Source organism: Acinonyx jubatus, chromosome A2 (genome assembly GCF_027475565.1).
Source record: "Acinonyx jubatus isolate Ajub_Pintada_27869175 chromosome A2, VMU_Ajub_asm_v1.0, whole genome shotgun sequence".
Taxonomy (NCBI): domain Eukaryota; kingdom Metazoa; phylum Chordata; class Mammalia; order Carnivora; family Felidae; genus Acinonyx; species Acinonyx jubatus.
This window is the reverse complement of record NC_069383.1, coordinates 99,686,901-99,713,455: the sequence shown is the minus strand read 5'-3', so window position 1 is coordinate 99,713,455 and position 26,555 is coordinate 99,686,901.

Genomic DNA, 26,555 nt, shown 5'->3' with positions numbered 1-26,555 from the left:
CACGTAGGTGGCATTCATATAGGTAGAAGCGATCATTTTTCTGACAGTGGGTCCATGCTATCCTTAAAATACACAATAATCTATGAAACTGACTGGTTGGGTTTATTGGTGAACATAGACTTGATTCTACTTTTTTTGTCCCAGAGAAACATACAAACTCTAGTTTTTCATTTCACTTAATTGTTTACAATAATGGCAGGGAAAGTGACAAAATATAGATTTTGGAAAAATTACCCTGGAGGGTAGGAGGTAGAAGGAAGGATAGAGCAATGATAGAATTATGTGCAAAACTAGAAATGAAATGAAAAATGTGGTCAAACAATACTCTATCACATTCATTTTCAAAATTTCATTAAGCTTAAATATTTCAACAAAAACGATTCTTTTCATTTGGGGGAAAGATCAAACTGTAAGGCAAGAATCAGACTATCTCTTCTCCCCCTTGATTAAATATAAGCAATGAGTCTCACAAGTTCACCTATTAAATATGGGGGGAAATATATTGCTGAAATTGAAAAGTCACATTTCACATTCTATAAGCATGTGATTTCAAATTGATATGGTGCAGATGGAACCAGATGGAAGAAGATGACCCAGGATTCCATTAAATAAAAAAAAAAATTCTAACAGAAACCCCATCGAGCACTAAGCTTAATGACACAGGCAAATCCAGTGGGAGAATATATATGCTCAGTGCTGTCTGTTGTCTTGGAGTGTAGTAAGATTTGGAGATTTAGAGGTGACAGTGGGTGGGGAAAACCTGAGTGAGTTAATCACCAAATAGAAAATTGGTGTGAGGAACTTTCTCCTGCCCATATCTCTTACTCAGATACCCCTAAAATGTATCATACAGAATGGAGCATATTTGAAAATTAAAAACTAAAACAAAAACAGTTCTGCAGATTATCCTGGGACATCAAGATTTGGGCCTCACTCTGCCCATAATGAACAGTTTTTCCACCAGCCGGCTTCCCTGTGGGCGGGTCAGGATGCGACCACAAACTGACAGGTGGTTGTACTAGAACAGAGCTGAGCAAAAGCCATACTTGAGGTAGAGCCCAGGCCACATGCAAACCGGACATGGAATTCTACGTAAGATGTATTACCAATCAGAGAAATTCATAGCGTAGAGAAGTAACGTGTCCCTCCTGGATCAATGAAATTGTAAGATAAGTCCAAACTATTATGGACTCCAGGTAAATATGAGAGATCTAGAATTTTGTGAAGAGTAGGCCTGATGCATACTCAATGACACATTTTAAAAATAGCCTTTTGGTATAGGTGTTAGCATTTATAAAAAATATACTTGTGAACATTTCTGGACTGGAAGAAAGAAAAGAGGAGAGGATAGAAGACAATATTATTAATTATTATTATTATTATTATTATTATATTTCGTCATTTATTTTTAATCATGTTTTTTAATTTTAATTCCAGTGTAGTTAACATACAGTGTGATGTCAGTTTCAGGTGTACACAATAGTGATTCGACACTTCCATCCATCACCCTGCGCTCATCACAAGTGCCCTCCTTCAGCCCCATCACCTGCCTCCACCACCTTAATCCAGCCTCCACCCACCTCCCTTCTGGGAACCATCAGTTTGTTGTCTATAGTTAAGTCTGCTTCTTGGTTTCTCTCTCTCTCTCTCTCTCTCTCTCATTTTCTCCTTTGTTTGTTTTGGTTCTTGAATTCTACCTATGAGTGAAACCATATGGTAGTTCTCTTTCCATGACTGGCTTATTTTGCCTAGCATTATAGTCTCTAGCCCCATCCATATTGTTGCAACTGTCAAAATTTCATTCTTTTTTATGGCTGAATAATATTCCAGTGTGTGTGTGTGTGTGTGTGTGTGTGTGTGTATGCCACGTCCTCTTCATTTATGCATTGATGGAGATGTGGACTGCTTCCATAATTTGGCTATTATAAATAATGCTTCTATAAACATAGGGGTGCATCTATCCCTTTGAATTAGTGTTTTTGTATTATTTGGATAAATACTTAGTAGTGCAACTGCTAAATCATAGGGTAGTTCTATTTTTAACTGTCTGAGGAACCTCCATAGAATTGTCCACAGGGGCTGCACCCATTTGCATTCCCAGCAACAGTGCAGGTATGTTCCCGTTTCTCCACATCCTTGCCAACATCTGTTGTTTCTTGTGTTGTTAATGTTAGCTATTTTGACAGGTGTGACATGATACCTTATCGTAGTTTTGATTTGTATTTCCCTGATGATGAGTGATAATGAGCATCTTTTCATACATTATTGTTTTTAACCAAATAGGCACTAATGAATTTAAAATATAATAACTTTTAGTTCCTGAATATATTTAGGAAATCATGAGTGTTAGTAATGCTTTTAGAAACCCACTTTCATTTTCTATTAACATTTTGTCAATATCTACTTGTATATTCATTTACTGGTTGTTCTACAAATTAGGATACAATTGACCTTGAGCAACACAGGGGTTGGGACACTGTCGCTATGAAGTGGAAAATCTGCATAAAACTTTTGATTCCCCCAAAACCTTAGCTACGAATACCCTGCTCACCAATAACATAAACAGTTAACACATACTTTTCACATTATGTGCATTATATACTCTATTCTTACGATAAAGCAAGCAAGCTAGAGAAGAGAAAATATTAAGAAAATCATAGGAAGAGAAAACAGATTTACAGCACTGTACTGTAGTTATTAGAAAAATCGGTGTCTATATCTTTAACTGGTCAGTTTATTTAAAGTGCTTATTACAACTATATGTGAAATGTGTAGGCTTCTAAAGATGCCTCACACTGTGCTTTTATTCTATTGTTGTCATAGTTATCTTGGCTCTCCCCTGATTCTTCAAGCCAGTAAGACCATAAGAAAAAACCCCAACTTTTGACCTTTGTTCGGTGACGTTATCTGAAAAGTGCATCCTAAACTCACATGCTTACATGGGTGTATTTTTAGCTTTTATTCTATTGCAGGTTCCAATATATCTATCGCTAAATCAATGCTTCATCATTTTATTTACTAAGACTTAATAATTTATTTTAATAGCTGTTGAGTTTCATGTACCCTTTATTTTTCCTTTATTGATAGTATACATGTTTGTTATTTAATCTTGGGGTTATTTAAAATTTGCTGAACCATACTGATGAGATTTACTTTCGGCTTGCAATAAATTGATAGATAAATGTGTCTTTATGATACTAAATCTTTTTCTGAGGATCATCTATGCCTTTCTACTTACTCAGGCCTACATTTATATATCTGAATAAATAGATACAAAAATTGATAAATAGGTAAACATATAGATATAGCAAGTTAAAACTCTCTTTAAGGGAGTTAACTACTTTCATTTTTTCTCTCATTTTCTACAAATTTTTAGGTTAAGTTTGAATTTTTCTGTTATAAAACTATAATAGTATTAACTCAAATCTTTATACCAACTTCAACTCCAATGATTGCACTTTTATTTTATCTACCATTAAATGTTTTGATTGGCTTTAATTTCCTTTAGATACGATAGTAGACTCTATGTGATGGTTTCTCTTTGCATGTGCAAATTAATGTCTATATATCCACTTCTCTATCTCTAATTAATAAAATATGAAAATAAAAATACTTCTTTCCCCCTCTCTTTGACACACACACGAGTATGTATGCATGCATAAAATATCAAACTCTTTTCGGCTTTTAGAAATTTCAAAGACTTGAGTATAACATTCTAATAAATATATCTTCAATATGTATTGAGGATCTATTTATTTTTTACTTTTTAATTTTTTTTAAAATTTCATTTAATGTTTTATGCATGACAGAGAGAGAGAGACAGAGACAGAGACAGAGAGAGAATGAGCAAGGAAGGGGCAGAGTGAGAGAGGGACACAGAGTGAGAGAGGGACGCAGAATCCGAAGCAGGCTCCAGGCCTGTCAGTACAGAGCCCGATGTGGGGGCTCAAATGCACAAGCCATGAGATCTTGACCTGAGTTGAAGTTGGACACTCAACCGAATGAGCCCCCCCAGGCACCCCTCCTGTTTATTTTTTAATTGTTCTAATTAACAGGGCTATTTATATCATTTGACTCAGAATCACACTTGAATTCGTAAGATAGAGATTGGTTTAACATTGCTATTTTTTTTGGTATTCATGTTTCAATATTGATGGTATTACTTTTAGTTTCTTTGGAATTTTTGTATCAGTATTTATAAGTGATTTTGTACGCTCCATTATTTTTGTAATATCTGTCCCATGTTACAATTACTGCAATGTTGTATTTGGAGGAGGAATTAGCAAAAAAAATATTATTATTTCTTCATGTTATGTTAGCATACAACAACCAAAAAAATTACTTAATTCTATTTTAAAATAACTTTTTAATAATATCATATATATACATATTTTTAATTTTTTTTAATTTTTGTTTTTTTAAAGTTTATTTATTTTGAAAGAGGGAGAGAGAGAGAGAGGAAGGGGAAGAAAGAGAGAGAGAGCCTGACGCAGAGACTGACGATCCCATGAACTGTGAGATCATGACCTGAGCAGAAATCAAGAGTCAGACGATTAAATGACCGAGCCACCCAGGCTCCCCATATATTTCAAAACTATATATATCTTTATGACACACTTTTTTCTCTTTCATGATTTCTGATCAGCTTGGATTTTTTTTTAACTCCACTTACTTAATTTTACAAAATATCACTGTATATTTATTCCTTCTCCTGTGTTGGCATGGATTTCTGAGCCTTCACACAGCAATTAAAATGTTTACACTTTTTTTCCTTTTGGGTATTGATGTTTATTCCTGGGAATTTCAAACAGCTATGAACATATATATATATATTTTTTTCCAGACAAGAGTTTTTTCAACATTAGTACTTTTGGTGTATAGGGTCAGATAACTTTATGTTGTAGGAGGGCTGCATGCTCAATCTGACCTCTACCTTCTAGGATTCAGCCCCCACTGGCCTTGACACCCCGAGGTATGTCTACATACTAACAAATGTCCCTACGGGGACAAAATCGCTACCAGTAGAGAACCATAGTCCTTGATATTTGGCAATTGCGAATTGCTCTTTTGTTGTTGAAAACATTTTTTTTAACTCTTTCAATATCTAAGTATTTATTTTGTACTTCCATTTCTAAGTTTATTGCATCTGGGACAGAAAGTGTATTGTCTGCTTTATTAGACTTTTCAAAATTCTATTGATATTTTCTATGGCCTAACATATAGATAATTTAATAGATTCTACATGTGCTTTTAACTCCATTTTCTCGGAGTTCAGGGGATTTAAATATATATATTTATCCATTTGGACAACATGATTAGCTGCATTATTCTGACACATTTATTCTAATTTATCTACTGTCTCTGTGATTTTTCTCCTACAAATCTTAAAATGTTTCTTGACACATATCCACTTTGCATTATTGATATTCATATTTCTTTCTTAGGAATTGAATTTCTTAGTCTGATAAATTGATTATAATATTCTAAATGTCCATTCTACTTAGAATATATTTTTACTTATGAATTTTCTAATATTTGTATTATCGTTACATATTTACTATGTTCTTTTGCTTACTATAGGGATTTTCCAACCCACAGATTTTTTTTTCAATTTTAAATTGATCCATAGGTTACTAAATATTATGATTAAATACCTTTCTCATATTTTCATCTTTCTATATTAGTCATTCCTAAGTTTTTAGAATACATCATATAAAAGGTAGTATATGTTTTTTGGAGATAACTTATGTGATAACTATAAGTTATGTGATAACTTATAAGAAAAACAAATTGATCTTGAACTCAGATAATAGCATTAATCCAAATAAAATTTGGATTTAATAACATAATTAAAATGAAATTAGAAAATTACTTAAAAATGTAAGTAATTATGTATATAATCCTTTGCAATTATAGGATTTTATTAACAAAATTTCAGACACCAAAATAAAAAGATTAAGAGACGTAATTCTGTTTTTTTACAAATATGCATTGTAGTGGCAAAATTAAAGTAAGTATAAAGCGTAGAATAGCATGGATAACTATTGCATAACATACATTTTGCAATATGAGTAGTTCATATTCTTACTTTAGTAATCATTAAGTGAGAATGTGTGGTCTCAAGTAGGTGAAGGCCATCTAGGCAAATTCACACCCACGTTCATGCACACCCACTTATAAACACAATGCAACCTGGCCACACAAATCTAGGAAGATGTTCTACACTTGAAACCATACAACTGGAAATTAAACCTGTGTGTTCCCTCCTGTAAAAACAGTGAAGGTTAAAGGTCACAAAATAGGTACTGCAGGTATAGACAGAAAACAAATAAATGTGACTAATACTATTGTTTAGAATGTAAATTGTTGAAACCTTAATAAAGCTATATTCGTAATATGTAGTAAAAACTTTGAATATACATTTACTACTTTATGAAATTTATCTTCAAAGAATTTATGCTAAATGTGCAATATATATGTATGGGAAATTTAGCAATATTTGTATGCAGCACCCTACTGCATACCGTAGCCAACTGTCTAATACAGGGAATTAATTAACGTAGTATCTACTTTTTCAATAGCTCATCATTTTTTCACAAATCTATTAAATAAGGCAAATAATGTTTTAACTTTATTTTTAATTTGCAGAATAGTATTTTTCAGCAGATGGTTTATTCTAACAAACTTCATGTTCACACTGTGCTATGCTTTTATGAGTTCCAGCTGTTAACGGATAATATTTCACTGCTGAATCTATCATGTGTGATCTAATTGCTCATTATGTGCCTTAAACCACCAGCAATGTAGTTATTTTCAACTTGGAGCAAATTAAAATCTTATCAGCGTTTAAAAAATCTACAGTTGTCTTCTTCTGGTTAATTATTTTCAACTTGTGTTTTTCTCCGTGTATTTTGTTAGTGCATTATTTTGAATTCATTCAAACTGATTATCGCTCCCCCGCCCCCCTCCCCGCCCCATATAACTGGCAGGTGTGTTCATAGTTTCATTTCCAAGGAAATGGTTTTTCCTCCCCGTGTCACCAGCTGAGAGTCCTTTATGTTCCTCTATTCAGACATAAAAGTAGTAGAGCCCAAACACTCCAACTTTATGAATACCGTCAGACAAATGGATCTCTGTCAAGCTCTCTGTTAGTGGTGAATGTTTGGTGTCCTCAGAGGATTACTCATCCAGTTGACTGGTCTTTTTTTTTCCCCCTGAAATTCCAAATGAAGACTTTGGGTTATGTTCTGTTCCTTAAGTAACTTGGAGTGTAGACCATTGTGTCTTTGGGGCACAAAAGAGTTGAAAACATTGGCTTTATGCTTAGACTAGTTCTTCCCAGAGAATGCTGTATGGCCAACCCTGTCTGACAGGTCTCAGATAATCTGGATTATTTTTCTGTTTTAAGGAAACAACACAAAACAAAACAAAACACAAAAAACTTAAGTCTCCAAGCTGAGAGAAATTTAAAGTGGTAATGAGTTGGTCGAAGCAATCCATAATGCTTCCACAAAGTTTAGGTTTTAAAATACAGGGGTTGGTTGTCTCCACTAGTCGCCTTTTGTAGCCTTTATTCATCTTTATTTCAGCTATAATTGAATACTCCTGACCAAACTTACATTCCAGAGACAAAGTGCCCTTTGCTTTACATACGATTGTGCTCCTTAAACATAGGCTGAATAATTTGTCTTTATCTATAGCAAAACCATCATTTTACTAATTTTTAAATGGAACTCTCACTACTGTTATTGATGTGATCAAATATATTTTATGAATATTATGTTTTATTATCATACAGTCTATCACCCGGATAAGGGTTGGTTTTCTATGGTTAAGAGCACTTTTTTTTGAGACAACATACTAATTTCTTTATAGATTTGCTGTATCTGACATTTATTTACTAATATTTTATGCTGATTCTTTGCCTCCTTACTAAAATGTAAACTGCTTGAGAACAGGGACTTTGTGTCTTGCTTACCTCTGTTTCTAGAAGAGAAATAATGCCTTATATATACGTGAAATGGTTGCTTCCTAAAGCTTCAAGGGCTCTATTGTTACCTGAAATTAATATAACATTGCATGTCAACTACACTAGAATTAACATTGAAAAGTAAAAATTAAAAAAATAGGGGCGACTGGGTGGCTCAGTTGGTTAAGCATCTGTCCGACTAGGTTTTGGCTCTGTGTGAAATCATATGGTATGTGTCTGTCTGTAAGTTGGCTTATTTCACTTAAAATTTCTCTAGCTCCATCCATGTTGCTACAAATGGCAAGATTTCATTCTTTTCAGGCCTGAATAATATCCCATTATATGTGTGTGTGTGTGTGTGTGTGTGTGTGTGTGTGTGTGTATGTGTGTGTATACGTACCACTTCTTATTTATCTCTTCATCAATTGACGGATACTTGGGCTGCTTCCATAATTTGGCTAGGGTTGTAAACATAGCAATGCTTATATTCTTTCGCATTAGTGTTTTCTTGATCTTTGGGTAAATACCTAGTACTGTGATTGCTGGATCAAAGGGTAGTTTTATTTTTAATTTTTTGAGGAATTTTCATACCATTTTCACAGTGGCTGCTCCAGTTTGCATTCCTACTAACAGGGCACGAGGGTTCCCTTTTCTGCTCGGCCTCACCAATACTTGTTTTTTCTTCTTGTGTTTTTTTTTATTTCAACCATTCTGACAGTTGCGAGGTGATTCTCACTGTGGTTTTGATTTGCATTTCCCTGATGATGAGTGATTAAGGACCTAAATGTGGCCCCTGAAACCATAAAAATCCTAGAAGAAAGCACAGGTAGTAATTTTTCTGACACTGGCCATAAGAACATTTTTCTAGATAGGTCTCCTGAAGCAAAGGAAACAAAACAAAACTAAACTATTGGAATTATGTCAAAATCCATTCGGTTAACCCAGTCGGTTAACCCAGTCGGTTAAGCATCTGACTTTAGCTCAGGTCATGATCTCGCGGTTCGTGGGTTCGAGCCATGCCATCAGGCTCTGTGCTGACAGCTCAGAGACTGAAACCTGCTTCGGATTCTGTCTCCCTCTCTCTCTGCCCCTACCCCACTCATGCTCTGTCGCTCAAAAATAAATAAATGTTAAATTAAAAAAATAAAAATCTTCTGCATAGCAAAGGAAACAATCAACAAAATAAAAAAAAAAACAAGTACTGAATGAGAGAAGATATTTGCAAATGACATATCCAATGAGGGGTTAGTACTCAAAATATATAAAGAATTTATACAACTCAACATCAAAAAAAACAAATAATGCAATAAAAATGGGCAAAAGAGGGGAGCCTGGGGGGCTCAGTCAGTTAAGCACCCGACTCTTGATTTTGGCTCAGGTCATGACCTCACAGTTGTGAGATCCAGCCCCGCATCAGGCCCTGTGCTGAATGTAGAACCTGGTTCAGATTCTCTCGTTCCCTCTTTCTCTGTCTCCCCCCAACTTGTACACAGTCTCTCTCTCTCTCTCTCTCTCAAAGTAAATAAACATTTTTTTAATAGGCAAAAGACATGAGCAGACATTTCTCCAAAGAAAACATGTATATGGACAACAGACACATGGAAAGACATCCATCCTCCCTGATATTAACACCTTGCCCATGTGGTGCATTTGTTTAAATAATGAACAAATATGGATACCATGTTATTATACAAGGCCAATAACGTACATTAAGGATCAATCTTTGTTTTTCCAGTTCTGTGAATTTTGACAGATGCATCATGTCCTGTATCCATCACTATAGTATTATGCAGGACAGTTTTATTTTCCTGTGATCCCTCTTCTACTTCCTCTCCAAATCTCTCACAAAGACTGATGTTTAGACCGTCTCCATAGTTTTGCCTCTTCCAGACCTTTGTATACTTTGCTGTAATATCTGTGTAAAGGTTTTTGTGCGGACACAAGCGTTCATCTCATTTCATCATACCCCTAAATTTCTAGGCACAGGATTTGCGGCTTGTACGATAAGACGATGTTTCGCATTTGTAAGTAAGTGCCAAATCGTCTTCCAAAATGGCAGTGCATTTTCCATTCCCATAAGGAGTTACTCTTTATCTGCATCCTTTTCAGCATTTGGTGTTGTCAATGTTTTGGATTTTAGCCATTTTAGTAGGTGTGTGGTGGTATCTTGTTTTTTTCCTTTTTTTAATTTGCAATTCTCTGATGACATAGGATGTTAAGCATCTTTTCATATACTTATCAAGAAGATATTTATATATCTTCTTTGGTGAGATGTCTCTTCAGATATTTCAGCCTCTTTTTCAATTGGGTTGTTTGTTTTCTTATTCTGGAGAGAGAGGAGAGAGAGAATCCCAAGCAGGGTCCACGCAAATAGTGTGGGGCTTGATCCCATGAATTGCAAGATCATGACCTGAGCTGAAATCAAGAGCCACATGCTCCACTGCCTGAGCCACCTGGACATCCCAAAAGGTCTTTGCTTATTTTGGATAAGAGTTCTTTATCAGATAACAGTTTTGCAAATGTTTTACCTTAGTTGACTTGTACTTTCATTCTCTCATTGGATTTAATTTTTGAAGGATATTTCCACTGGTTATCAAGTTAATAGGTTTTCACAGTGCAAAAGGGTTCCTCTTTATCCTCATCCTCAGCAACATCTGTTGTTGCCTGACTTGTTAGTTTTAGCCATTCTGACAGGTGTGAGGTGGTATCTCATTGTGGTTTTGATCTACATTTCCCAGATGATGAGTGATGTTGAACATTTTTTCATGTGTCTATGAGCCATCTGGATGTCTTCTTTAGAAATGTGTCTATTCATGTCTTTTGTCCATTTCTTCACTGGGTTATATGTTTTTTGGATGTTGAGTTTGATAATTTCGTCATAGATTTTGGATACTAACCCTTTAATGATATGTCATTTGCAAATATCTTCTCGTATTCCATCAGGTATCTTTTAGTTTTGCTGTTTCCTTCACTGTGCAGAAGCTTTTTATCTTAATAATGTCCCCATAGTTCATTGTCACTTTTGTTTCCCTTGCCTCCGGAGATATGTCAAGTAAGAAGTTGCTGTGGCTGAGGTCAAACAGGTTGTTGCCTGTTTTCTCCTCTAGGATTTAATGTCTTCCTGTCTTATTTTTAGGTCTGTCATCCATTTTGAGTTTATTTTTATGTATGGTGTAAGAAAGTCGTTCAGGTTTATTCTTCTGCATGTTGCTGTCCAGTTTTCCCAGCACCACTTGCTGAAGAGACTGTCTTTATTCCATTGAATATTCTTTCCCGCTTTGTCAAAGATTAGTTGGCCATATGTTTGTGGGTCCATTTCTGGGTTCTCTATTCTGTTCCATTGATCTATCATACTTGTGCCAGTATCACACTGTCTTGATGATTGATAATACAGCTTGAAGCCTGGAATTGTGATGCCTCCAGTTTTGGTTTTCTTCTTCCGGATTGCTTTGGCTATTCAGGGTCTTTTCTGGTTCCATACAAATTGTAGGATTGCTTGTTCTAGCTCTGTGAAGAATGCTGGTGTTATTTTCATAGGAATTGCATTGAATATGAATATGCAGATTGCTTTGGGTAGTATCAACATTCTAACAATATTTGTTCTTCCAATCCATGAGCACAGATTATATTTCCATTTTGAGGGGGGGTCTTCTTTAATTTCTTTCATAAGCTTTCTGTAGTTTTCAATGTATAGGTTTTTCACCTCTTTGGTTAGGTTTATACCTAGGTATTTTATGGGTTTTGGTGCCATTGTAAATGGGATCGATTCCTTGATTTCTCTTTCTGCTGATTCATTATTGGTGTATAGAAATACAACCAATTTCTGTGCATTGATTTTATATCCTGCAACTTTGCTGAATTCATGAACCAATTCTGGCAGTTTTTTGGTGGAATCTTTTGGGTTTTCCACATAGAGTATCATATCATCTGAAGAGTGAAAGTTTGACTTCCTCCTTGCCAATTTGGATGCCTTTTATTTCTTTGTGTTGTCTGATTGCTGAGGCTAGGACTTCCAAGACTATGTTGAATAACAGTGGTGAGAGTGAGAGTGGACATTCTTATCATGTTCCTGACCTTAGGGGGAAAGCTCTCAGTTCTTCCCCATTGAGGATGATATTAGCGGTAGGTTTTTGGTATATGGCCTTTATTATCTTGAGGTATGATGCTTCTATCCCCACTTTCTTGAGGGTTTTTAATCAACAAAGGATGCTGTATTTTGTCAAATGCTTTTACAGCATCTATTGAGAGGATCATGTGGTTATATGCCAACAAGTTGGTCAATCTGGAAGAAATGGAATAATTTCTAGAAACATATAAACTACAAAAACTGAAACAGGAAGAAAGAGAAAATTTTAACAGACCCATAACCAGTAAAGAAATTGAATCAGTAGTCAAAAATCTCCCAACAACAAGAGTCCAGGACTGGATGGCTTTCCAGGGGAATTTTTCCAAACATTTAAAGAAGAGTTAACACCTCTTCTTTTGACAATGTTCCAAAAATTAGAAATGGAGGGAACATTTCCAAACTCATTCTATGAGGCCAACATTACCTTGATTCCAAAACCAAAGACCCCACTAAAAAGGAGAACTACAGACCAATTTCCCTGATGAACATGGATGTAAAATTTCTCAACAAGATACTAACAAACCTGATGATGCCACAATACATTAAATGAATTATTCACCATGATCAAGTGGGATTTTTCCTGGGCTGCAGGGCTGGTTCAATATCCACAAATCAATCAATGTGATATGTCACATTAATAAAAGAAAGAATAAGAACCACATGATCTTCTCATATATGTATAATACTTTTAACATCTTGCAAATTATTTCTTCTCTGTCATTTTATGGGTCACTAGCTTTCTCCTGTGTATGGGTTTTATTTCTCTGCTTCTTGGCATTTTAGGTTATTTTTTAATCATATAATAGATATTACATTTATTGTATTATTACATTTAATGGATATTATCTTATTGAGTACTTAGATTTTATTGCCTTCCTTTGAACAGTATTTGTCTTTTTTTGCAACAAGCAGTTTATTAACTTGAGAATTGTGTGTGTGTGTGTGTGTGTGTGTGTGTGTGTGACACTATTCTTTAAATTCAGTGAGGTCAATTTAGAGCAGCCTTTAACCCAGAGCTAGTTTAGCACTATTAATAGGCCATGACCCTTCCTTTCATAGTACCTGCTAAGACATCCTGGATGATGAGTGAGGATTCTCCACTTTGTCTAGTCAAAGCTATCATGCCATCCTGCAGTGTGAGGTCTAGGAATCATTCAGTTTCCAGATCCCTGGAGGCTGTTCTTTGCTGAGCTTCTTGGAATTTCATCTTGTGTAAGTCTGGCTTAGGATTTAGCAAGAGTTATAAAGGAATCATAATGATGATCTCTGGCTTCCTTCTGTCTTTATCGCTTTCCTACATATTGCATTTTCTTCAGCTTTGAATTTTGATTGTTTTCTCAACTCAGGTGATCCTGCCCTCTCTGGGATTCTTCTCCCTAAGTGTGGGTTCCAATATTGCTCCCATACGGAAGCCTGGGGAGAAAGTGGGACTCATTTTGGCTATTATTCCTCTCTCAGGGACTGCAGTCCTATGGTATCTGATACCTAATGTTTCAAAATATGTGTCTTATATATTTTGACCAGTATTTTCCTGTGGAAGAATAAATCCAATCCTATTACTGTACCCTTTTTAATGGATGAGTAATATTCTATTTATCATCTATCTATCTATCAACTATCTATCTATCATCTCTCAATCATCTATTGTCTATCATCTATCTATGTATCATCTATTATCTACCTATCATCTATCTATTATCTATCACCTATCCATCTGCCTGTTTCCTCATCCTGTCAATATACCATATGAACTCTTCTGTTATGTAATCAGCTAAAGAACATAATACAGTGCAAATCGCACATTTGCTTCCATCATATGGGAAATGGCTGAGACTTAACTGTGTCTAATATTTTTATGTTAATATAGATGAATCGAAAGTTATATTTTAGTTCACATTTGTGTTGCATGTTTTTTCACTATTTACTTTCAACAGGTGTAACTTACATGTAAACTCTAAAATCTTTAAGGTGTTCTTTCAAAAGAAATCCAGTATCAGAATATTTTAATCAGTTAATAGAATTACAGTGTGCATTCTTGACTCTTCCATATATAATATAAATTGGTACTTTGGTTTATTCGCAAAAAGTACAACTGCTTTGCAATATTTTAAAACCAATTTATCCCACTCTCAAACTATACGCTATTGCTTTGTGTATTAGATACATTTTAAATTGCTCAAAAGTTTATAATACAATATACATTTTAATATTTCATGAAATTGTATTAAGCTATACAATCAATTATGCAATTAAATTTCTCCCATATTTATTCCTTTAAGAAATCCTCTTTATAACTAACCACTTGCATCAGAGATCATTACTCTTTGCCTAAAAAAATAAAATTTAGTATTTTCATTACTGTGGTTCTGTTGGTGACAAATTCTTTATTTTGTCTTTTTTTTTGATGGATATTTGACGGATATCAAGAATAAGGCATTTATGTTATTTCAGAACTTTAAAAGTATTGGTACATCCTTTGTTGGCTTTCACTGTCTAATTTTAAACTGACGAAGTGACAAAGTTTAACTCTCTCTCTTTTAGAGTCAGCTTTTTTTTTTTTTTACCTCCAACTGTTCTTTATACATTTTCTTTTACTTTTCAGAAAATTTCAGAAGTTTTATTATGTTTCTGGTGTTTTATATGTGTATTTACTTTTCTCTTATTTGTAGCACTTCCTGAAACTGTGATTTGATATCATTGGTCATTTTTGGTAAAATGTCTACCATTTCCATTTGAGATGTTGTTCTGCTCAGTTCTCTTTCCTCTCCTGGGGTGCTAACGCATTGGAGTGCTGACTATATCCGATGTTTTCATGTTCTTTCCTCTATTTTCACTCTTTGGTTTTCTTTTTCTTTTTTTTTTTTAATTTCTTGACTATAGTTGACATGCATGTTACATTAGTTTCAGGGGTACAACATGGTGATTCAACAAGTTTCTATGTTATGCTACACTCATCACAAGTGTCGTTACCATCTGTCACTACACAGTACCACATTATGGACTATAGTCCCCATGCAGTAACTTTTATCCCCATGATATATTCATTTAATAAATAAAAGACTGGATCCCCCACTCCCTTTCACCCATTTTGCTTCCACTCCCCTTCCCTCTGGCAACCATCAGTTTATTCCCTGTCCTTATAGATCTTATTCTGCTTTTTGTTTGTTCTTTTATTCATTTGTTTTATTTGTTAGATTTCACATATAAGTGAAATCATATGGTACTTTTCTTTCGTAGTCTGGCTTATTTCACTTAGCATTACACCCTATGAGTCCTTCCATGTCACAAATGGCAAGATTTTATTCTTTTTAATGACTGAGCAATATATATATATATATATATATATATATATATATATGTGTGTGTGTGTGTGTGTGTGTGTGTGTGCAATCACGTTTTAATCCATTCATCTAGCTGTGGATGCTTGGGTTGCATCCATATATTGATTATTGTAAATAATGCTGCAGTAAACATAAGGGTGCATGTATCTTTTTGAAATACTGTTTTTATTTTCTTTGAGTAAATATCCAGTAGTGGAAGTATTGGGTTATAGTATTTCTATTTTTGATTTTTTGAGGAACCTCCATACTGCTTTTCATAGCGATTGGGCCAATTTGCACTCCCACCAATAGTGCACAAAGGTTTCTTTTTCTCCACACCCTCACCTACATTTGTTATTTCTTATCTTTTTGATTCTAGTCATTCTGAAGTGAAGAACATGATATCTCCTCGTGGTTTTAATTTGCATTTCTCAGAAATATATTGCATTTCTACACACTAATAAGAAAGTATCTGAAACACAAATTAAGAAAACAATTACACTTATGAATGCACCCTCCCCCCAAAATACTTAAGAATATACTTAGCCAAGGAGGTGAAATTCCTGTATTCCCAAAACCATAAAACATTGAGGAAAGAAATTGCAATGACATAAACAAATGGAACAATATCTCATGCTTATGGATTGAAGAATTGATAGTATTAAAATGTCCACACTACCCCAAACAATCTTCAAATTAATGCAATCCCTATCAAAATACCAATCACATTTTTCACAGAACTAGAACAAATAATACTAAATTTGTATGAAAGCACAAGGACCCCAAAGAGCCAAAGCAATTTTGAGAAAGAACCAAGCTGAAGATATCATAATTCCAGATCTCAAGATATACTATAATGCTGTAGTAATCAAAATACTATGGCACTGGCACCAAGATAGAGACATAGACCAAAGAGAAAACTGGACAGATACATTCAAAAGAATGAAAATGGACCATTTTTAAATACTGTACACAAAAATAAATTGAAACTATATTAAAGACCTAAATGTGAGACCTGGAACAATAACCTTTCTTGAAAAGAACGTATGTTAACAGTAATTTATTTGGCATTAGCAGTAGTAACATCTTTTTAGATATCTCTTTCAAGGCAAGGGAATAAAAAAGAAAAAGAAACTATTGGGACCACATAAAAATAAAACAATTGCACAATCCAGAAAACCATCAACAAGACAAAAAGCAACTTACTGAATCAGAGGAGACATTTGCAAATATTAGATTTGATAGACAGTAAATATCAGAAATATATAAAGAACTTATACAGCTCAACACCAAAAACAGAAAAAAATACTCTAATTAAAAATAGGCAGAAGACATGAGCAAACATTTTTTTTTTCAAAGAAGACACACAGATGACTAATGGGCACCTGAAAAGATGTTCAATATCACTCATCATCAGTGAAATGCATGCATATCTTTACTTCTATCACAAAATTTTCCCAGTTGTCTTTTCTTTAATATTCTTTGCATTTGTCTGAACATGTTTTCTGACTTACTTTACGTGTCACACTTCTTTTTCTAATACACTGTCAAATGCATGACCTCTTGTCTAAATTTTCATCATTGTGCTTTTCAGATCCAGAAAATTTCTCTTTTTCAAAATTTATAACATTTCAATTTTTGCTGAAATTCTCAGTCTTGTCTTCTAGTATAATATAAATTATTTGAAAGTCAGTTTTAATAAATTTGCTTTTTGGATCCTATGTGTTTATGGTATCTGCCATTTTCATATGTTTCTTTTTTAAAAAAATGCTTATTTATTTATTTTAAGAGAGAAAGAAAGAGAGAGAGAGAGATGAGAGAGAGAGAGAAAGAGAGAGAGAGAGAGAGAGAGAGAGAATCCTAAGAAGGCTCCACACTGTCAGCACAGAGCCCACAGGGGGCTCATTCTCACAAACCTTGAGATCATGACCTGAGCTGAAACAGAGTTGGATGCTCAACTGGGCAACCCAGGAGCCCCTCATTTTTATTTGCTTTTACTTATGTCCTGGTATCTTCTCCTTTGCTTGGATATTTTCCACTGGAAGGCCGCATATTTATCATGAATAATTTCAGGTCCAATTCGAGACGTAGATTGATGCTAACTTCCTCCTGATTGGATTTATATTTGCTTTTTACAGGCAGCTAAGACTGACAATCACCATTTTTCTACAAGTAATCCAAGAATGAGATATTTAAAGCTAATTCTTAAGCCCCTGCAAAAGCTGCCCTATTTACTGCTTCCTCTTATTTATAGACCAGCTAATTCGGTAAAGTGTAAAGCTTGAAGTAATTACTAATGTGTCCTCCTCCTTGGCAAGTCTTGTGATCCAGTCCTGTCTGTCCACGTCCTTCTCAATTTATAATTACATTTAAAGTTCTTCTCAGGTTGCCGGCCATGTCAGACAGAATATAGGAAATAAATTTGAGCAAAATTTAGTTCTAGATTCTGATCTCTTTCTCTGGAATTCCTTTTTTTAAATTTTTTTTCTAATTTGGGACATTTAATTCCTCTCTGCCATGTCAACTTTCTGACGGCTTCAAACATAAGTTCAAAACAAGTATCCGTATTTGATTATTTTCTGAGCAAAATGGTTTCCCTAGGTTACTATACATCATTTCAGGCAAAAGACTTCACTGATATCTGAAAAATATGACAAGTTTTCATAAGTACTTCACAAAAGTACATATCCAACTGCCTAGTGGAAAATGTTCAATCTGATGAGACATAAGGGAACGGAAATTAAAACCTTTATATTATTTCTTATTCCCTATACTGGTGATATAAAAAAAAAAGGCTAGAATTAATACTAAGTCTTGGCAAAGATGTGGATCAATTGTATATTTTATATATGGAAAATAAAATGGTAAAAAAAAACACTTGGGATAAATATTTGGCAGTCTATACACAAACAGAATGACTGTGTGTGATAGACATGCATGCACACACACACACACACACACACACATACACACACATACTACATACAAGTTAACCCCTAACTGGAAATGATCCAGATTTCCATTTTTCTTCTTATCTATTCCTCCATAAGAAACCACTATAAAACTGAATGTGTTAAGGCCACATCTTTATTTAACCACAATATTTTGTTGGTAAGGTATTTGGAATAGGATCATCTAAGCAATTCTTCTCCAAGTGCTGTCAACTGAGGTCACTGTACAATATTTAGTTGGTGGAAGGGTAATTCTAGAGAGTTTAACATGGCTTCACTGCATGCCCATTAGTGGGCACATCCGAAGTGTGTATCAGCTGGACTGTTAACCTGTGCACCTACATGTGACCTCTATATCACAGTGGTTACATGACAATATAATCAGATGTCTTCTATGGCAATTCAGGGCACTGAGAGAGAGAGTGTTTGAAAAGATAGGAAGAGAATGCTATGTGTCTTTTAACACCTGGGATTGGAAAAAAAAAAACTGTTCCAGCTTCACATTTCCATATTCTATTAGTCCAAGAACAAAAGAGTTCTCAAAATGCAAAAAGAAAGAAAGATACTATCTCTCCATGAGTCAGGGATATCAGAAGTATGCTTTTCTGCTCCACAAAAGACATTAGTAAAATATTTAGAAGATAAGCCACTGAGTGGGAAAAAAATATTTGAAAGCACATATCAGATAGGTATCTTAAATATACATAGAACTGTTAAAACTCAACAGTAAGAAGATAAATAACACAATTTAAAAATGGGTGAAAGAGGTACCACCTCATCAAGAAGATATACCAATGGCAAATACGCATATGAAAAGGTGTTCAACACCCCATGTCATTAAGAAATTGCAAATTAAAGCCATAATGCAATATCACCACATGTCTATTAAAATGGCTGGTGAGGATTTGGAGGAACAGGGATGAGAGTCCCTCTGTGCTGGAGTCCAGTCCACTGCCAGTTAGAATGCAAAACTGACATAGACACTTCAAAAGACAGTTTGGCAGCTTCTTATGAAGATGAACATAGTCCCACTACACCATTCAGCAATTGTGTTCCCAGGTATTTATTCAATGAGTATAAAACTTTGGCCACAACAAACCCATACGTGAATGTTTGTAGCAGCTTTATTCAAAACGGACAAAACTGGGAAATAATCAAGGCCTCCTTCAATAGGTGAATGTACTGTGGCACATACAGATAAGGAGACATTATTCAATGATAAAAAAAATAAATAAACCATCAAGCCATAAAAGACATAGAGGAACTCTAAATGCCCATTGATAAGCGTAAGAAGCCAATCTGAAAAAGCTGCAAACCCGATGATTCCAAATATACAACATTATCAAAGAGGCAAAACTATGGCGACAGTATAATGATCAGTAGTTGGGGATAGGTAGAGAGCAATGAATAGGTGAAACACCAGGTGATTTTAAGGCAGAGAAGCTATTGCATATGGTACTGTGATGATGGAGGGGCGCCTGGGTATCTCTGTCGGTTAAGTGTCCAACTTCGGCTCAGGTCATGATCTCACGGTTTGTGAGTTCGAGCCCCGTGTCGGGCTCTGTGCAGACAGCTCAGAGCCTGGACCCTGCTTTGGATTCTGGATCTTCCTCTCTCTCTGCACCTCCCCCGCTCATTCTCTCCCTCTCTCTCTCTCTCTCTTCGTAAAGATAAATAAACATTAAAAATTTTTATTTAATAAAAAAAAATACTGTGATGGTATCATGTTTGTCTTTGTCAAAACCCATAGAATATATAACACAAAGACTGAATTCTAATATAAACTATCTACATTAGTAACAATGCGTTAATATTGGTTAATCAATTGTAATATATACATATATAAATATAAATAAATGAATATATTTATTATAAATAAATAAATAATTATAAATAACTATATAATATATATAATATTTATTGTATATTTTATATTAATAAGGGAAACTGGAAAGCATGTAGTGGTTTTTTGGAAATTCTTTGTACCTCCTGCTCAAATATTCTTTAAATCTAAAGTGGCTCAAAAAATACATTAACTTTAAAAGTATATGCAACCATATTTAATTTAAAAAGACCATTCGCAGTAGAACAGATAAATAATATATGTAAAATAACCTCAATAGAAATAAATACACAGGCACGCCTGGGTGACTCAGTTGGTTAACCGTCCAACTTCGGTTCAGGTCATGGTCTCACAGTTTGTTGGTTCAAGTGCCGCGTTGAGTTTTCTGCTGTCAGCACAGAGCCTGCTTCAGATCTTTCCCCCCCACTCTCTCTGTCCCTCCCCCACTCATTCTCTCTCAAAAATAAATAAATAAACTTTAAAAAGAAATAAATGAACAGAAGAAGACATAGCCTGAAAACATCGATATTCTATTTCATTTAATCAATTTTGAAAAGAAAGAAAAATATTCTTCTAAGATAAATAAATTGCCTTTGTGTGATTTGTACTTGGGAAGAAGCAGGAGAAGTATTAATTTTTAGTAAGGTTCTTTTCCATCTATGGCTTATGGACAAATGAATGGGTTTATTTTTGAGGTTTGCTGGGTTCGCTAAACATGTTTGATCAATGTACTTTTTTGTATGTTTGATATATGTTAATGAAATATTTTAAATTGTACTAAGAAAAAAGTTGAGAAACTAAAAGGAAAAATAAACAAATAATAATCCTACAGGGAATTTTGAATTCAGCTCTCTGAGTCACTGATAGAGTTAACAGAAAAAAAATCAATAAGGATCTAGAAGATTAGCATGATTGAACAGTGAATTTAACAGCTAGATTAACAAAACCAATACACTTATCTATCAATGTAGGTCTAAATAAATGTAATTATACAGATAAGTACTTATTTCAGGATGATTTCTGAACACATTGGACGTAAGCTTATAACTAATAACCAAATATACATCTAGGAAGACGGCAGTGGAATAGAATGACCCTAGGCTCACTTTGTCCCATGAATACAACTAGCTAACTATCAAATCATCATAAATAACCCCAAAATTGTCCAAAAGACTGATGAAAAAAAATTCCTGAACTAAAAGAGAAAAGGCCACATCAAAGAAGGTAGGAAGTGCAAAAATGCAGTGTGTGAGATACAGAAATAGTGACCACTGTGGTAGGGAGGGGGCCACAGTCACAGAGAAGGGTGAGAGACAGACTAGCACACAGGGAAGCATGAATAGGGAAAACAAATCTCCATAGAAATTGGCTTGGAAAGCAAGAAGGACCAAATTTTGTGAGTTCTTGCAACCAGCACGGCTTAAAAGCCTAAAGACTTAAAGGTCAATGGGCATGGCTTAGGTAGAGCCTGTATGGGATTGCACTTTCCTTGATGCAAAGACAGTCAAACAACCTGCAGATTTACAACATGGAAACATTAATCTGAAGAATGTCTGGGGAACAGAGTGGGAAGGTTATTCACTCATCTCAGGGCATGTCCCTGAGAGACAGTTTTCACAAAGTTACCCCTCCAGGAACAAACGAACTGGCTGGCTAGCACCATTTCCCTCTCCTGTCCCTCAGCACATGCACAAAGCCACCTGTGGGAACCAGCACTGTGACTACACTTGCTACCTGATTTGCTTTTACCAAGCCCCATCCCCTCTATGCTCTGTTGCAACTGCTTCTCCCAGCCACACTTGGCCCAGTCCCAATGTGGTGGGCCCTCTCCCCCAGAAGACCAGCCCAAACCTCTGCTCAAACTGGAGCATTGGTTCTGGCAGCAGTGATGACAGGTCTTACTTCACAAACAGACCCAAGCACACCTTGTCAAATCATGCCACATTCTGGTTAGGAACCAAACACTGCTCACAACACACAAAGAGCTTCTGCAGATGACTGGTTTAAAGGATAAAGCGGCTAAGACAAAACAGCAGAAGACACAAAACACACACTGGAGGCACTCCTGGAAGCACCAGGTCCTGGAAAATAAGGAAGACTGCACATCAGGGCACCATAGGACTACTTCTCTAGAAAGACATTATGCTCAAGAACAGGAAACATAGCTGACTTGCCTAACACAGAGAAACAGGCACAGAGACTTAAACAAAATGAGAAGATAGAGAAATTTGTCCCAATTGAAAGAACAAGACAAGGCCATAGCCAGGGATCTAAGCAAAATATAAGTAACACACCTGAGAGAATTTAAAGCAATGATCATAAGGATACTCAATGAACTTGATATAAAAGTGGAAGACATGAGTAAGCCTCTTAACACAAAGATAAGGAATGACAGTAGAGATAAAGGGCTCAATAAATGAAATGAGAAACACACTTGATGGAATGAGCAGCAGGCTGGAAGAAGCAGCAGAAGGAATAAGTGACCTAGAAGACAGGTAATGAAAAGCAATCAAGCTGAACAAAAGAAAGAATTATGCAAAATGTCAATAGACTTAGGGAACTCAATGATTCCACCAAACATAATAACATTCTTATTATAGGATTCCCAGAAGAAGAAGAGAGAGAAAGGGAGGCAGAAAAGTAATTTAAAGAAATGATAGCTGAAAACTCACCTAATTTGGAGAAAGAAACAGACTTTCAGATCCAGGACACACAAAGAACCCCCATCAGAAATCAGGAAAAGGAGATCCACACCAAGACACATTATAATTAAATTGGTAACATATAGTAATAAAGAAAAAAAAAAATGAAAGCAGCAAGACAAAAGAACCCAGTCATATACATAAGAAAAGCCATAAGGCTAGGAAAGGAATTTTCAGTAAAAACTTCCCAGAATGGAGTGGCATGATATTTGAAGTGCTGAGTGAGAAAAATATTCAGTCAACAATACTCTTTCCAGCAAGGCTAACATTCAGAATAGAAGAAGAGATAGAGAATTTCCCAGATAAACAAAAACTAAAGGAGTTCATGGTTACTAAGTCAGCTCTGCAAGAAATATTAGAGGGGACACTTCAAGTGGAAAGGAGAGACCAAAATGGCAATATAAAGGCAGGAAACACAAAAGAAATAAAAGTGAGTATTTCTGTAAATAAACAGTCAAGGAATACATGGAATAAAAGGATGTAAAATATAACAACATATACCTAAAACATGGAGAGGAAAAAAGGAAAGAGAGAAGGACAAGAAAGGATCAGATAAGATCGCCATAAACAACCACAAAACAAGTGAGATAATGGCAATAAATAAATATCTATCAATAATTATTATTAAGTCCTAAGCCCTCTAATCAAAAGACATAAGGTGGGGTGTCTGGGTGGCTCAGTTGGTTGAGTGCCCAACTCTTGATTTCAGCTCAGGTTATGATCTCATGGGTTCATGAGTTCTAGCCCCACATTGGGCTTTACTCTGACAGCACAGAGTCTGCTTGGAATTCTCTGTCCCCCTCTTTTTCTATGCCTACCCCTCCACCATGCACTCTCTTTTTAAAATAAATAATAAACAAAAAATTAAAAGAAAAGACATAAGGTGTCAGAATGGATTAAAAAGCAAGACCCATCTAAATGGCGACTACAAGAGACACATTTGAGACCTAAAGGCGCCTGCAGAGAGAAAATAAGAGAATGGAGAAACATGTGTCATGCAAATGGATGTCAAAAGAAAGCCAAAGTAGTGATACTTATGTCAGACAAAATAGACTTTAAAACAAAGACTGTAACAGGAAAAAAAGAAAGACACTATATAATAATGAAAGGGGACAATATCTTTAGATACAAGAAGATAAAATGTAAAAATTTTGCACCCATCTCAACTACATAAAAAGTTAATAATAAACATAAAGGAACTAATCAATAATAACAAAATAATAGTAGGGGACTTTAGCGCTCTGTTGACAGCAGTGGAAAGATCATCTAAACAAAAAACCAACAAGGAAACAATGCCTTTGAATGACACTCTGGACTAGGTGGACTTAACAGATATATTCAGAACATTCCATCTTAAAACAGCAGAATACACATGCTTTTCAAGTGCACATGGAACATTCTCCAGAATATATCATATATTAGACTAAAAAAACTAGCCTAAACAAAATTCAAGAAGATCAAAATCATACAATGCATCATTTCTGACCATAATTCTACAAAACTAGAAGTCAACCATGAGAATATGTCTGGAAAGACCACAAACACATGGAGGTTAAATAGCATGCAGTAAACAATGAATGGGTCGACTAGGAAATCAAAGAAATTATATATGGATATATATATAATTAATTATATACATATTAATTATATGGATATAATTATCAATTATATATGGATATATATATATAATACATATATGGGATGTTATATACATATTGGAATATTATTCAGCCATAAAAAGAATGAAATCTTGCCATTTGCAACATCAATGGAGCTAGAGAATATAATGCTAAGCAAAGTCAGTCAGTCAGAGAAAGATAAATGCCATATAATTTCACTCATATATGGAATTTGAGAAACAAAAGAAATGAGCACATTGGGAAACAAGAGAGAAACAGAGATACAAACCAAGAAATAGACTCTTAATTATGGAGAACCAACTGATGGCTACCAGAATGGAGGGGGTAAAGGGATGAGTTAAATAGGTAATGGGGGTGAAGGGGAACACTTGTGATGATAACCACCAGGTGATGTATGAAATTGCTGAATCACTGTACTGTGCACCTAAAAATAATATAACATTGTTAACTAACTGGAATTAAAATAAAAACTTAAAAGGCCAAAAAAAAAAAAAAACAGCGAATAACCAAATATAAGTAAGCATTTCAAACTTTTCTTTTTTGTTACTAATTAAGAAATATTCTTGATATTAGAAATCAATTTGAATGGATTGGATGTCTTATAAGGCAAGTGATCTTACATTTGGTTACTGAAATACATACACATATCTATATATCTATATCTACATGCTTTTACATCTGTATATCTATTTCCAATAGCCTTGTAAAATTTTAAATAACATTGATACCTGTATAATCTCTCTAATCCATAAGAGTACACATATCACAGGACATCACAGCTTTTCTGCTATAAACTTTAAATTATTGCTTGATATTAGTAAAGTTATTATAATAAAAAAATAACAATATATTATTTATATAATGCTAATATAATTAGCATAAAAAGCCAGAATGATAGCAGTTCTTTAAAATTTTTCACAAAATTGAATATAAGATTGTTGTAAACATGCCCCCAAATATTTCACTGTCAACGTGATGGCAGTCCTGGGGCGGTTGGGTGACTCAGTTGGTTAAGCGTCTGACTTCACCTCAGGTCATGATCTTGCTGTTCATGAGTCCAAGCCCCACATTGGGCCATTGGGCTGTGTGCTGACAGCTTGGAACCTGGAGCCTTCTTCATATTCTGTGTCTCTCTCTCTTTCTCTCTCTGCCCCTCCCTGCTCACTCTCTCTTTCTCTCCCTCTCTCTCTCTCTCTCAAAAATAAATAAACGTTAAAATTAAAAACAAATATGATGGCAGTCCTTTTTTTGAATAGGTAGATGATAGGTTAATTGATAGGTACATAAAGATAGATAAGCATATATACATGTATAAATTAGGTTTTCAAGGCTCACATATATAAAGTGCATAGAGATGCTATATATATGTTCTTGGACTGTGGATCTAAGGAGGCTCTTTGGAGATGACATCAACATCCTTTGTATCAGACAAGAACCCAGGAATACAAAGTTGCAGGTGCACTGGTGCCATTTCTTAGTATCCCGTGAAGAGACAGGTTTGAGTCAGAGTGAAGCTAAATGCTCCTATTCCTGCTCTCTTGTTTTATGTGGTGAACAGAGCATGACCTTGGGAGACCAGACAGTCAAATTTAAGGCCATTTGTTGTTTAATGTATTATTAGTGGAGAAATTCCAGCACCTGGAGACCTTGAAGGTCAGAAACAGCTGTTGTGGAGAGATAGCTTGTGAGAAGCACAGCCTCTCGTAATGGAAGGAAGACAAGATTCTCAATCTCATCCAGCTTTTCATCAGCCAGTTCTGGGTGAGTCTCCATGTTCATTCACTGGAGAATCCTTACTGCTCTTCTTCATGTTGGCAGTGTGGACTACAGGGAACCAGTCTTCTATTCTGATGGTAACATATTATAGATTAAAGTCTACCTATTTCCTATGTCCTATGTTCAGGTAATTTCCAAATCAATACAGAAAGAACTCCCAGGGGTGCCTGGGTGGCTCATTTGGTTAAGTGTATGACTTCAGCTCAGGTCATGAGCTCATGGTATGTG